The 15,154-nt window shown below is 35.0% G+C and overlaps 1 non-coding gene across 1 annotated transcript; it reads right to left on the minus strand.

Moving 5' to 3' along the window:
- Positions 1 to 905: 905 nt before the first annotated feature.
- TRNAM-CAU (transfer RNA methionine (anticodon CAU)) lies at positions 906 to 978 on the minus strand. The gene has a single exon. It is a non-coding gene; the product is annotated as a tRNA-Met (tRNA).
- Positions 979 to 15,154: the final 14,176 nt, after the last annotated feature.

Consider the following 15,154-nt stretch of genomic DNA (forward strand, 5'->3'; position numbering starts at 1 on the left):
TAAAATAACTTCTGGGGAGAATATCCCAGACAAAAACAAGGGAACTGATGAGGATTGGTGGCTCTTTCCGAAACCTAGGTATTCCCTGCCTTACCCCCTGGTAAACATTACCATCGTTCTCCACTAATAAACAAACGTTGTTTTTATAAAAACAACAATAAAGGGATAAAGCCAGACCATTTTGCAACAACAAAATACTACGGTATCCCGAACAAACAAGCCACACTGTTCGATTTTACTTTTTTTAAAATCTTCTAAATCGTTCCAAATGGTGGAGAGTATTCAATGTTCGGCCCGACCGAACTTACTGCTTTTTAACTTGTTTTTTTTTTTAATTTGGTATTTACAGTTTGTAATAGATTTTACCTCCTGTGGCAGCATCATTTTCTATATAGGTTCACGTTTTCCCATAGCGCTCGTATAACATCGGCTGTAGATATTTTGTATTTTTTCCGATTCAGGCTATATTGTTTGTCAGATTTGTTTAAAATTCGGTACTTGCAGTTCATAATGGGTTCTACGATTGGCATCAAATCAATATCCATATTGGTGCAAGATTTTCATATAAATGTACCTACCGATATTCAGTATTTTGGTGAACTTTGTCACATTCTTCCGCGGTGGTTTAAATTCGGAACTTACTTCTCGCAATAGATAACAATTCTTATAGTAGAAAATTGTTCCTGTTTTGATATGGTCCCCATATAACGGCTAACCCACTATATTGCTTTTTTTTTTTTTTTTGGGTACACAAACTTAAACCGATCTCACTGGTATTTGCAGATTAAAGTGGAACTCCTTAGTATCCAAATACTTTTATTTAAACATATTTTTTACCTAATTGTGCAAATTATTGAAAGTTCGATTATTTGTATTAAAAATAAATAAAAAAGTGGAAAAAATTATGCCCCGGGTGAGGCTCGAACTCACGACCTTAAGATTATGAGACTTACGCGCTGCCTACTGCGCCACCGAGGCTGTGTAGGCGTCCTTAAAGAATTAACAATACAACTATGCGTTTTTCCGAAACAAATGCAATATTCTGCAAAGTAAATGTGTGCATGCGAAATCCACTGAAAAGAAATTATTGCAACACAGAGTGACAATCTCTTATCAATCAATGTGGCTCTTTGTTAATTCGGTAATCTTTAATTTATATTTCTAACGTACAGAGGTATGATGTATAGAAACAAATAACAAGTGACCAGAAGAACGGAACCTCAAGCCATTCTTACCAAGTAGCTAATTTCTGAGCAAATTAATGTCAATGTCCAACATTTTATTTATTTATTATTTTATTTATTATACCCTCAGCCATATTGCTACAGAGGGTATATACCATTTGACACGACCAAAACGTGCCTCATCGAAATAACGGTTTTAGACTCTAGGTCTCTTTGGACCAAATCCGTTTCAGGACATTTGGAGTCGATCTAGCGATGACCGTCCGCCTGTCTGCCTGTCTTGTGCGCACGGTCCACTCCTTCTGGTACCTCCACACAAAAGATCGAAAAAGTTTATTTTCTGTATAGAAAGCGGAAAGATATTCCGATTTTGCTCCAACTTTACAAATCCTAATATTTGTGTCAGTTCTAGGTCAGGTGCAAAAATGGACAATATCGGTCCACTCCCTCACAAAGGGTCAACATTTTGAATATTTGCTACTCTTATAAAATATGATATAAGAGTCCGATTGTCTTCAAATTTCACACATCCCAATATTTTTATAAACCCAAGTACTGGTCTTAATATGGAATATATCGGTCTACTCCTTCTGGTACCTCCTCCACAAAAGGCCGAAATTTCCAAAAAATATTTTTTGCCCCATATTTGCAAATCTTAATATTTACGTCAGTGCTAGGTCAGTTTCGAAAATGGACAATAGTGGTCCACTCCATCAAGTACCTCCCCCAGAAAGGGTCGAAATTTTTAATAATTACTACTCTTATAAAATGTGATGTAAGAGTCCGATTGTCTTCAAATTTCACACATCCCTTTATTTCTATTAACACAAGATCTGTTGTGAAGATGGGATATATCGATGAACTCATTCTGGTTCCTCTCCCACAAAGACTCAAAATTTTGAATACCCATGAAGCTTATAAAACGCGAAACTAACGACCGATTACATTTCAGACTTGGTACATCTCAACATTCCCATCAACACAAGATCTGTTATAAATATGGGAAAGATCGCACCATTTCTTTGGTACCTGCATCATATTGGGTTCAAGATTTTGAAAATCAAAAAAAGCGAAATAAGCCTCCAACTATCTTTGAATTTCACACGCACAAACATTTTTGCTAACACACGATCTGTTGTGAAGATGATCTGGGAACCCCATCTGATACTTCACCCACAAAGGGTCAACATTTTCAATACTTTTATCCATCAAAACTTGCGAAACAAAACAGCGATTTCTTATAACCGGTCATATCTATCCTCTCTCAACCAGAAATCTGAGATGAATATGGAATTTATGATATCGCATAAAATTGGATATAAATGTTCGACTTTCTTGTAATTTTGCCCATACCAATATTTTTATCTGTATTAGATGAAGTATGAAAATGGATGCTTCAGTCGACTCTGTCTTCTAACTCACACTTTTCAACTTGTTGTTAAAAATTATCACATACCTCATAAAAGGTGAAAGAAGTAACCTTCCAAACCGGGCACGTCGCAACATTTATACCATATTTATTTCGGTCCGATACGAAATGGTCAATATTGGCCTATTCCTTTGGAACCTACGCCATAGAGGGTCAACAATTTGAATGATCAGAACAGAAGTCAAAATATATTTAAATAATCGAACATATCTTTCGGCAAAACCGACTGATACCTTTTAACTTGTTTTTAATTCCTTTCGGCCATGTTTACTCGTTTAATTGGGACTAAGGTTGGTCAATGAAATACTGGATACGCTGCCATTTCGAGCCACTAAACTAGAAATAAAATGCTCTTGTCGTACTCCCCTTCCCAAGAAGAGCTACCTCGGTTTTTTGGAAATGTCCGCAAATAAGTCTTGGGCAATAAAACATTATTTCAAATGTCTTTTAATATGAAGGCACGTATTATCTAAAAATCCCGATGATATATTACAACATTCGAAGAAATCTTGGTGAAGTACATGTGAAAATCCCCAACTTTGTCAATTTTTCATTTGAAATCAAAATTTTTATGTGTAATCCCAAGTCGAAGTGTAAAACACGTGAATGCTACAAATCAAAATTTTTAACACTTTCCACAACGAGAAAAAAAAAGAAATCCAGAAAATTTCTTCAAATATTATTAACATTCTAAGGCGACACACATGCATCCGACGGACGACCCACACATTGGAAGCATTAAATTTAGATTAATTTCATGGGAAAGAGTTGGGGTTAGCACTGAGTGATCCCCCCTCCCCCTCTTCGGCTCACCTTAATAAAATAGATATTAGACCAGCAGACTGACATAAAATGAAAATGTCACGTATTTACTAGTGACAAAACAGATACAAGAAAATAAGGGAGCTAGATATAAAATAGAACAACTTGTAGTCCAATAAAATTTGTTTCAATGGAATTTCTTCAAAAAAGTCGATGAGGCATAAAACTCCACACACACGCACGTACTCACACACGATGCACTCAACCATTTAAACGACTCATCGCAATCACAGAAGTCATCATCTTCACATCCTCCTCAGCAGAGTAGTAGCATCAGCAACATATTATCTCGTCATAATCATCACCAGCATGAAATGAAAATAAAAATTGGTGGCATCTTAGAGAGTCATAAAAATGGAATTAGTTACGGCCACAAATGATTTCCGACCATAAATTTACTCTCTTTTTCCAAAATGACAGCACTTCAAAAAGGAGAGATTTTTGTATCTAAACGACACAGATTTTCTTTATGGATATTTTGAAATGAGATTTCCTAAATTTTATGATGATTTGCTTGAAATGTGTTTTGTTAACAAAACAGTGGTTTATCTTTGGTGCATTCGTCTAACGTGTATATCATTGGGATTATATTCGTTTGTTTTATTATTGGTGCACGTAGCATTATTATCATTGTCGTTAGAAATTGATCTTTTAACATTTTCCTTGGCTAACAGAGAATGTCAAAGAAATGGGATTAGTGATCACCCAAAGAAAATGCAAACGACTCTAATATTCTATTTATACAATTTTTTTATACCCTCCACCAAAAAAGGTATGAAGGGTATTTAAGTTCGTCATTCCGTTTGTAACTCATCGAAATAATCATTTTGGACCCAACAAAGTATATATATTCTTGATCAGCGTAAAATTCTAAGACGATTTAGCCCTGTCCGTCCGTGTGTCCGTCTGTCCGTCTGTTGTAATCACGCTACAGTCTAAACGAATTAAGATAGGAAGCTAAAATTTTGCACAGATCTCTCTTTTGTCTGCAGGCAGGTCAAGTTCGAAGATGGGCTATATCGGTCCACCATATCGTATAGCCCCCATATAACGGTACCCCCGATATTTGGTATTTTGATGATTTTATCAACATTTTTCAATGGAATTGTCTAAAATTCCACAAAAGGAGTCCCTTGTGGGCATTTTACCCCCTCAAAAAGAATTGTCTATATATGTCCACGATATCGTATATCCCCCATATAACTGTACTCCCCGATATTCGGTATTTTGATGATGTTAGCCACATTTTTCAATGGAATTGTCTTAAAATGCACACAAGTAGTTCCTTGTGAGTACTTTACCCCCTGAGAGAGAATTGTCTATACAGGTCCACGATATCGTCTATCCCCCATATAACGGTACCCCCGATATTCGATATTTTGATGATTTTACCCACATTTTTCATCGGAATTGTCTGAAAATCCACACAAGGAGTTCCTTATGGGTACTTTATACCTCGGCAGAGAATTATCTATAAAGGTCCACGATATCGTATAGCCCTCATATAGCGGTACCCCCGATATTCGGTATTTTGATGTTTTTAGCCATGTTTTTCAACGGAATGGTCTCAAGGGATTCTTTGTACACAAGGGGTTCTTTGTGAGCGCTTTACCCACCGACAGAGAATTCTCTATATAGGTTAACGATAACGTATATAACGATACCTCGCGATATTCGGTATTTTGAAAATCCACACAGGGAGTTCCTTGTGAGTACTTTACACGCAGACATAGATTTGTCTTTATAGGTCCACAATATCGTATATCCCCATATATCGGCACCTTCTTATATTAGATATTTTAAAGATTTTAAAAGAATTTTTAATGGATTTTATTTTTTTGAAAATTTTCTAATTTGTTCCAAATGGTGGAGGGTATTCAAAGTTCGGCCCGGCCGAACTTACTGCTTTTTTACTTGTTTTTTTGTTTTTTTTTTTTTTTGAAAGTGAATTATATGAGGACGTCATGGCTTTTTGGCGAAGTTATATTTAATTTTTAAATAACTTTTACTAATGAGTATCCGAAATTTACAAAGTGTCAGTCAGAGTTATACCCTCAGCATATGGGTCGACCAAGTAGTTTGCTTATATTGGGATGCGCCCCGATCAGCTTACATGTAATTTATGATTTTTGTACTTTTGTAACTTACAAAAATTAAAAAAAATGCATACTTATTGCACTTTTCAAAAAAATGTTCATTAAAAATTTTGGTTTTTTCTTCAAAATTTTAAAATTTTTTGGAAAGTACCAAATGGAATGGACCGATATATCACACACTAGAGAGGATATACATCATTTAACACGGAAAACCGTGCCTCATTGAAATAACGGTTTTTGACCCTAGGTCTCCTTGGACCAAGTCCTTTTCCGCCTGGCTGGGGAGCAAAATAACTCTCGAAGGGAGTATCCGATTTGGTCCAAACTGGGTACATCGTAATATTATTATCAAACTTCGATCGAGTTGGGAGATGGACAATATCGGTTCACTATTTCTAGTATCAAAAAAAAAAAAAAAAAAAAAAAAAAATATATGCTACAAAGTTAAATGCCATAATTTTTACATTTTCTTTTTTAATTTTATTGAATGAAAGAAAAAAATGTCGGAAATAGCATCAACTCTTAGACTAAGTTTAGATTTGTTCGAATTTGTCACTTTTGCCACGAATTATGGACTTCAAACGTCACACACTGCCCGTATGTTGCTCTGTGGTAGTTTGCCCTATTCCCGGCGAAGCGCTTGCTTGAGGTGATCGACACTTTGAAATTTTTTAGTGCCAACCTTGCTTTCCAAAATACTCCCGACACAATAGTCCACAATAGTATCCGGAGCTTCTGATGGCCATTGTGCGTTGAAAATAGAGCGAAGAACCTCATTTTGTGGCGCGTGCTGAGTGCGTTGGTGCTGAGTCCTCTTGGAAAGTCCAAGGTCTGCGGCCAAAGTGTTTGCGTGCCCAAGGCTTTAATACACCCTCCAGAATATTTTCGCTATAATATTCGGCATTTATTCTAATGCCACGATCGATTAATACGAGCGGAGAGTTATGGCGGCCCACACCATCACCATGGCCGGCGCTTGCGCTGCACAAAGTATATGTTTTCTTGATCAGCATAAAATTCTATGTCGATTTAGCGATGTCCGTCCGTCTGTGAATATCACTCTAGCTTCCGAACGAAATAAAGTAGGTTGATGAAATTTTACTTAAATGTATATTATGTCTGCAGGACTTTTGGTAATGAAAATGGGCCATGTAGGTCCACGTCTTCGTATATCCCCCATATAACAGTACCTTCCGATATTCGATATTTTGATGATTTTAGCGATATTATTCACCAGAATTGTTTCAAATTTGGTATTAGGAGTTCGTAATTGATACTACAGCCTATGACAGAAAATTGTCTATGCGCTCCAGGTCTTCATAAAGCCCTCATATATCGGTACCTTCCTATATTCTGTATTTGAAACACGTATGGCTATGACAAAAATTGCCTATGCAAATCCCCGTTTTCTGCATTATCAAGATTTTAGCAGAAATTTTTGAAAATTTCCATATTTGTTCCACTTGGGGGAAGAGCCGAACTTACTGCTTTTTACTTGTTAAAATTTAGGATTTATTAAGAATTTAGGATTGTTAAAAGTTGTGTTGGGATTTATCAGAATGAGTGACATGATGTTGTCGATTTTCGCTCTCGACCTAAGTCTGGTACAAATATTACGATTTGCATAGTTGCAACAAATTCGAAAACACCCTTTGATTTAAATTGTTGACAAATTTGTTGATTGGAAACAAAAGGAAGGATATTCATTACGTCCATTGTAAAATGTATAATTATTAACAAGTATAAAACGACATTTAGTTTGACGAGCCGAACTATCACCCTTTACCAATGTGAATTTGGGAATTTTGAGGTCAGAGGTGCTACATTGTATATTTTTGGGAGAAACTAATTTACCCAAAGTAAATTAAAGCTGGTTTGGTTGGAAAATAGGGCCGACATCTTCGAAATACAAACAAGCAGGATGCTCCCCTATATGGGTGCTACCAAAACGAGGATCTACATTGAATATTTTATGCGAAAAGTTTAACTACCCACCGAGAATTCGAAAAGCCAAATAAAAGGTTGATTTTTCAGAAAATTGGAACAAGGATCTCCAAAATTCTGAAAATCGTGAGGCACTTCTATATGGGGGATATACCTAAATATGTACCGATGTATTGCATTTTTAATACCGACTCTCATGACCCTGTCAATCCATATTGAATTTTACGCTGATCAAAAATACATAAATTATGGAGCCTCCGAGAAATATTTCTCGATGGAGGGTATATAAATGTTGACCCATTTTTGTATGCCAATATGTCAATTTTCGTACAATTCACGTAATTCCAAATTGTATAAGAGTTCCGTTCAAATAAATCCAAATTGTATGAGACTTTTGGTACACGTATAGTTAGAATTTCGAAAAAAAGTCTTTAGTTTGTCTATCCCACACAACATCAAAGACATTCACTCCAAACTTAATTTTTCCAGCCCTATTTCTTTCCCAAATTCCAAAGTTAATACTATTTAGTACTTTTTATACGTATTTCCAAATCCACCACCCTCCCCTCATGTATCAACCAAATCGTATCATGCATCACAAAAGGTGATCCTAATGCGAAATTTTAGACTCCCAACTTAATCCTTTACCCAAATACAAAATTTGGTAAAATTTAGTACTTTTTAGTACGTATTTCCCAAACGACAGTGATCTTAATGCCCAATTTCAGATTCCAAGCAGTCTCCATTCCCGAAATACCAAATTTTGTACCATTTAGTACCTTTCATACAATTTTTGAACGTATTTTCAAACCCTACTCTTTATCTTTACTCTTAACAGAACGATAATGTGTATAGGACAATCAATTTGCCGGGCTCAATATTTCGTCGTCTTATAAATTTCTGGACCAAACGAACTTAACCTGTCCACATAGTATAATATACACTAATACAATAACGGTTGACATAATATATATTATATTCCTTTGTGACAATCAAACCCCTCTGATACACTTTTGTTTCCAAAAAAAAAAAAAAAAGAAACGTATAAAACCCCTTTCTTCTTGGCCCTATTCATAGTTGCAGTAGCATTCGAGAAATTTATGTTTTTTTTGACATGTGACTAGTCATAAAACCATTGCAGCATCTGAAATCCAGTAGTTTTTTTACACGACAACAAAGTGGACAAAACAATAACAACAACACTAAACTAAAATCAAAGAACTTTGGTTCGACTACCGGTGAAATGTGAAGTGTCCATTGGGGTCACTGAATAGAAAATTTCTATTTGGATTTAATGTGGATTAGAATTTATTTGAATTTAAGTTTGAGTAATAAACAATTTCTCGATTTCGAACGTATTCAACCACTTCAATTGGAGACAAATCCCAAAAGAATGTAATTTGTTTAAACAAAAAATCTAAATCTTTTATCTCTTTGAAGTGGGTTTATTTTAACGGTAGCCGATACAAATTGGAAAGAATGTGTGAAAAACTACACCATAAATTAGGGCAATTAATTTGGGGGGATTTGTTGAGGAGATTATTGGAAATTAGAGGCGGCTATTAAAGTGTATTAAATTAGGTTTTTTTTAAGCTATTTCAAATGTAAAATCTTTTGTAATATGAGCTTAGATTGAAAGGGATTTTGTATTGGAACATTAAGAGATTATAAGAAAGTGGAATCCGTTGCTTAAATGTTTTATTGAAGTATTTCCGAATGCAGGGTCTATGTAAGGTAGTCGTTTTTATACGCTCCACCATACTATGGAGGTTATATTAATTTTGTCATTCCGTTTGTAACTCCTCGAAATACTCATGTCAGACCCAACAAAGTATATATATTCTTGATCAACGTAAAATTCTAAGACGATTTTGCCATGTCCGTCTGTCTGTCTGTCTGTCCGTCTGTCTGTCTGTTGTAATCACGCTATCTTTCGAACAAATTGAGATAGAAGGCTAAAATTTTGCACACATGTATATATTGCCAGTAGGCAGGTTAAGTTCGTAAATGGGCCATGTAGGTCTAAGTTATCATATAGCCCCCATATAACGGTACCCAAAGATATTCGGTATTTTGATGATTTTAGCGACATTATTCACCGGAATTGTTTCAAATTTGGCATTTGAAGTTCGTAATGGATACTACAGCGTAAGACAGAAAATTATCTGTGCAGGTCCACGTATTGGTGTAGCCCTCATATAACGGTACCTCCTAATATTCGGTATTTTGATGATTTTAGCGATATTGTTTACCGGAATCGTTTCAAATTTGGTATTTGAAGTTCGTAATGGACACTACATCCTAAATAAAAAAATGAGCCATGTAGGTCCACGTCTTCATATAGTCCCCATATAACGGTACCCACCGATATTCGGTATTTTGATGATTTTAGCGACATTATTTAGCGGAATTGTTCCAAATTTGGTATTTGAAGTTCGTAATAGATACTGCAGAATAAAACAGAAAATGGGTCATGTAGGTCCACGTCTTCATATAGCCCCCATATACCGTACCCCCCGATATTCGGTATTTTGATGACTTTAGCGACACTATTTACCGGGATTGTTTAAAATTTCGCATGTGAAGTTCATGATGGATACTTCAGCCCATGCCAGAACATTGTCTGTGCAGGTCCACGTCTACGTATAGCTTCCATATAACGGTGACCCCCATATTCGGAATTTTGATGATTTCAGCTACATTATAAACAGATTTTTCTTCAAGTTTCGAATTTAAATATTGTAAAAAGTTAAAAAGCACTAAGTTCGGCAGGGCCGAACTTTTAATACCCTCCACCATTCGCAACCAATTTGGAAATTTTTAAAAAATAAAATCCTTAAAAAATTCTGTTAAAATTTTAAAAATACCGAATATAGCCGTTATATTGGGGTCTATACGACGTGGACATACATAGGCATTGTGTGTCATAAGCCATTACCATATTCAAATTGGAAACTTGAAATAAACGGTGAATAATGTAGCTAAAATCATCAAAATATCGTATATAAGGAGGTGCCGTTAAATTGGAGCTGTGCAAAGACCTTGACCAGCATAGACAATTTTCTGTCACAGGCTGTAGCATCCATTACGAACTTCAAATACCACATTTCAAACAATTTCGGTGGGTATTGTACCTAAAATCGTCAAAATACCGAATATGGGGAGGTACTGATATATGAGGCCTATACGAAGACCTGGACCCGCACAGACAATTTTCTGTCACAGACTGTAGTATTCATTACGAACTTCAAATACCAATTTTGAAACAATTCCGGTGAATAATGTCGCTAAAATCATCAAAATACCGAATATGGGGAGGTACTGATATATGAGGCCTATACGAAGACCTGGACCCGCACAGACAATTTTCTGTCACAGACTGTAGTATCCATTTTGAGCTTCAAGTACCAAATTTGAAACAATTCCCGTGAATAATGTCGTTAAAATCACCAAAATACCGAATATCAGGAGGTACCGTTATATGGGGGCTATACGAAGACATGGACTTACACAGACAATTTTCTATTTTAGACTGTAGTATTCATTACGAACTTCAAATACCAATTTTGAAACAATTCCGGTGAATAATGTCGCTAAAATCATCAAAATACCGAATATAGGGAGGTACCGTTATATGGGGGCTATAAGAAGACGTGGACCTGCACAGACAATTTTCAATATTAGGGTGTAGTATCTATTTTGAACTTCAAATACCAAATTTGAAACAATGCCGGTGAAAATTGCCCCTAAACTCATCAAAATACCGAATATAGGGAGGTACCGTTATATGGGGGCTATATGAAAACGTGGACCTACATGGCCCATTTACGAACTTAGCCTGCCTACTGGAAAAATAAACATGTGTGCAAAATTTTAGCCATCTATCTCAATTTATTCGAAAGATAGCGTGATTACAACAGACGGACATACAGACAGACGGACAGACAGACGGACATCGCTAAATCGACTTAGAATTTTACGCTGATCAAGAATATATATACTTTGTTGGGTCTGACATGAGTATTTCGAGGAGTTACAAACGGAATGACAAAGTTAATATACCCTCCATAGTATGGTGGAGGGTATAATAACTTATGACAAAAGTTGCCTATGCAGGTTGAGATTTTAACAGAATTTTTTAACGGATTTTATTTTATTTTTTGGGAATTGCCCAATTTGTACCAAATGGTGGAGGGTATTAAAAGTTCGGCCCAGCCGAACTTACAGCTTTTTTACTTGTTACAATTCTGATCTGACTTTCTTTGAATTTCAAATCGCAATTATCTATTTTTACAGTAATGTTAGTAGTCAGATGCGCTTCGTGGCCGACCTTGTATAAGCCGTTTTGGGGATCTATATCCGATTGTGCCAATGTCAAATTTTTTGAAGGACTTTACAAATTTTTCAAAGAATATTTTTCAAGGATTCAAGAAAATTCGTGGGTTATTTAAAGAATATTTTTCTAAGTACCCAAAAACAGGCGTAGATTTTTTTAAGAATATTTTCTAAGAATCAACAGTACGTGTGAATTTTTTAAGAATCATCTGTAGGAGTGAATTTTTTAAACAAATATTTTTTTTAAGCATCAACAAGAAGCGTGTATTTTTTAAACAATCAACTATAGGCTTGAATTTTTTAAAGAATATTTTTTTAAGTATCAAGAAGATGCTTGCATTTTTTTAACAATCAACAATAAGTTTGAATTTTTTAAGGAATATTTTTATAGGATCAACAGTAGTTGTGAATTTTCTTAAGAATAATTTTTCAATGATCAACAATATCCACGCATATTTTTCTAAAGAATATTTTTTCGATGATCAACAATAGGCGTGCATTTTTTTTTTAATTTTTTTTTTTCAAGAACCCAATAACAGGCGCTAATGTTTTAAAGAAATTTTTTTCCAAGAACCCTATAACAGGCGTAGATTTTTTTAAGAATAGATTTTCAAGAACACAATAACAGTCGTGGATTTTTTAAAGAATATTTTTCAAAGAACGGCGCTGATTTTTTTCAAAAAATATTATTTCAAGGACCGGTGTGATTTTTTTAAATTATATTTTTTAAGCACCAGCACGGATTTTTAAGAATATATTTTCAAGCACCAGCATGGATTTTTTTAAAGAATATTTTTTTCAAGAACCCAACAACAGGCATGGATTTTTTTAAAAATATTTTGTAAAGAGCCCAACAACAGGCATGGATTTTCTTAAGAATATTTTTTCAAGGACCAAACAAGCATGGATTTTTTAAAGAATATTTTTTCAAGGACCCAACGACAGGCGTGGATTTTTTAAAGAATATTTTTTACAAGGACCCAATAACAGGCGCTGATTTTTTGAAGAATATTTTTTTCAAGGACCCAACAACAGGCGTGGATTTTTTGAAGAATATTTTTTTCAAGGACCCAATAACTGGCGTGGATTTTTTAAAGATTATTTTTTCAAGAACCCAACGACAGGACTGGATTTTTTAAATAATATTTTTTAAGGTCCAATAACAGGCGTGGATATTTTTAAGAATAATTTTCAAGGACCCTAAACATTTTTTAAAGAATATTTCTTCTTCAAGGAGCCTAAACATTTTTTAAAGAATATTTCTTTTTCAAAGAGCCTAAACATTTTTAAAGAATTTTTATTTTTCAAGAACTTTTTCACGGACCTAACAACAGGCGCGGATTTTATAAAGAATATTTTTTAAGGGTCCTTGAACATTTCATAAAGATTATTTTTTCAAAGACCTACCAACAAGCGTAAATTTTTTAAAAGATTTTTTCTCAAGGGTCCCTTGAAGGTTTTTTAAAGCTTATTTTTTCAAGGACCATCTGTACAGGCGTGAATTTTCATACCCTACACCACACAGTGGTAAAGGTATTATGTATTTTTGCAATTTTTTGTATTATGGAGAAGGAAGCGAGATAGACCCATAGTTCTTTTTGAGGAGCTTCATAGAATCACTTTCGGAGCTTTATGCATTTGTTCACGTATTTTTGGGAACAAAATGCAGGTCGCGCTTATTATGCGATTGAGATATTTTCCACACAATATTTGTTTGCCCCAAGATTGAACCCTATTGAAATAGGTTAGCTCCCATAAACATCTTCGTCCGATTTCGGGTTAATTTTGCACCAAATGGCCAATATTATTTCAAATGCCCGAATTTTGCACATCCGACCGAATTCATCCGATTTGGGATCTGGGATTTTCATCTGATTTTAAGTCCCTTACATGCGTAATATGCACGTCACAACAATGATCTTTGGTACCAGACATAAGATACAGCTCAGAAATTAGTGCCTACAATTTTGTCAAGATCGGTTCAGATTTGGATGTAATTCCCATAAATATCTTTATCCGATTTCAGGCTTTTTGTGCACCAATGGCCAAAATCTGTTCAAAAGTCCTGAACTTTGGTACAACCGACCTAATTCAGTCAATAAAATATTTGGAAAATCGGTTCAGATATAGCTATAGCTCTCATGTAAATGCTTCACCCGATTTGGTGTTTAAGTCCCCCACATTCGTAATATGCACCCCACAAAAATAATGTTTAGACTCAATTTTGGTACACTCGACTGAAATCATCCTAGAAAAAAGTACTTCAAATTTGGTGAAAATCGGTTCAGATATAGCTATAGATCCCATATATATGTTTCATCCGATTTGATGTAATATGCGCTCCTCAACAATGATATTTGATACCGGCCAACAGATGCTGCTTGAAAATATCTCTGTCAAATTTAATCGATATGGGATCAGATAAGCTCCCATATATATCTTAAACCGATATCAAGTTTAGTGTGACCAAATAACTAATATCAGCCCAAATGGACAAAATTTCGGCACATCCAACCGAATTAAGTCTCGAAATAAGTACTTCATATTTCTGAAAATCGGTTCAGATATAGCTACAGATCCCATACATATATTTTATCCGATTTCTTCTTACAGCCCCTAACATGCGTAATATGCACCCCATACTACTCGAAAATACCTCTACCAAATTTTATCGAGATCGGATCAGATTTTACGGTTATTGCTCACGATATATGTAATAGCAGGCCAAATAGATAGATCGAAGCCATATCTTGCACTATAAAGCAATGTTATTTGGTTCATAGTTGGAGTGATTTACTTTACATAAATACACAATATAACATTTTTTAATACATGAGCTCTACTAAATACGCATTGTGGTGTAGGGCCACGCCCGTATTTTTAACCTTCAATTACTGGTTTAAACAATATTTTTCAAGGGGTCTTCGAACATTTTTAGAGAATATTTTTTCAAGGGCCAACAGCAACAAAAATGGATATATTAGAAAAAAGCGTGGATTTCCCCTTTAGATGTATTTCTTATATTGTCCTCTTGCTTTTAAGTTTTTCCTGGTTTCTACTTCCACTATAATTATATAACATTTGCCCTTTTGTTTGACATGTCACCTCCTGATTACACACTTGCAAAAAATGCAAAATATGACAAATGACAACTTCAATTAGTAGTAATAACAAGAGCAAAAACAATGGGTCAGAATGGAATATAATCGGGTGGTCCGTTTATAGGGTTATTCTTCCGATAATGTAGTGAATATGTGCCTCTCCATTAGGCATTTCACACACATCAGCGGGACACTCTATTAAGTCCTGATAGGTTTGTAAAAAATAATACTTTTTTCATAAAA

This window comes from Musca domestica, unplaced genomic scaffold (genome assembly GCF_030504385.1).
Source record: "Musca domestica strain aabys unplaced genomic scaffold, Musca_domestica.polishedcontigs.V.1.1 7, whole genome shotgun sequence".
Taxonomy (NCBI): domain Eukaryota; kingdom Metazoa; phylum Arthropoda; class Insecta; order Diptera; family Muscidae; genus Musca; species Musca domestica.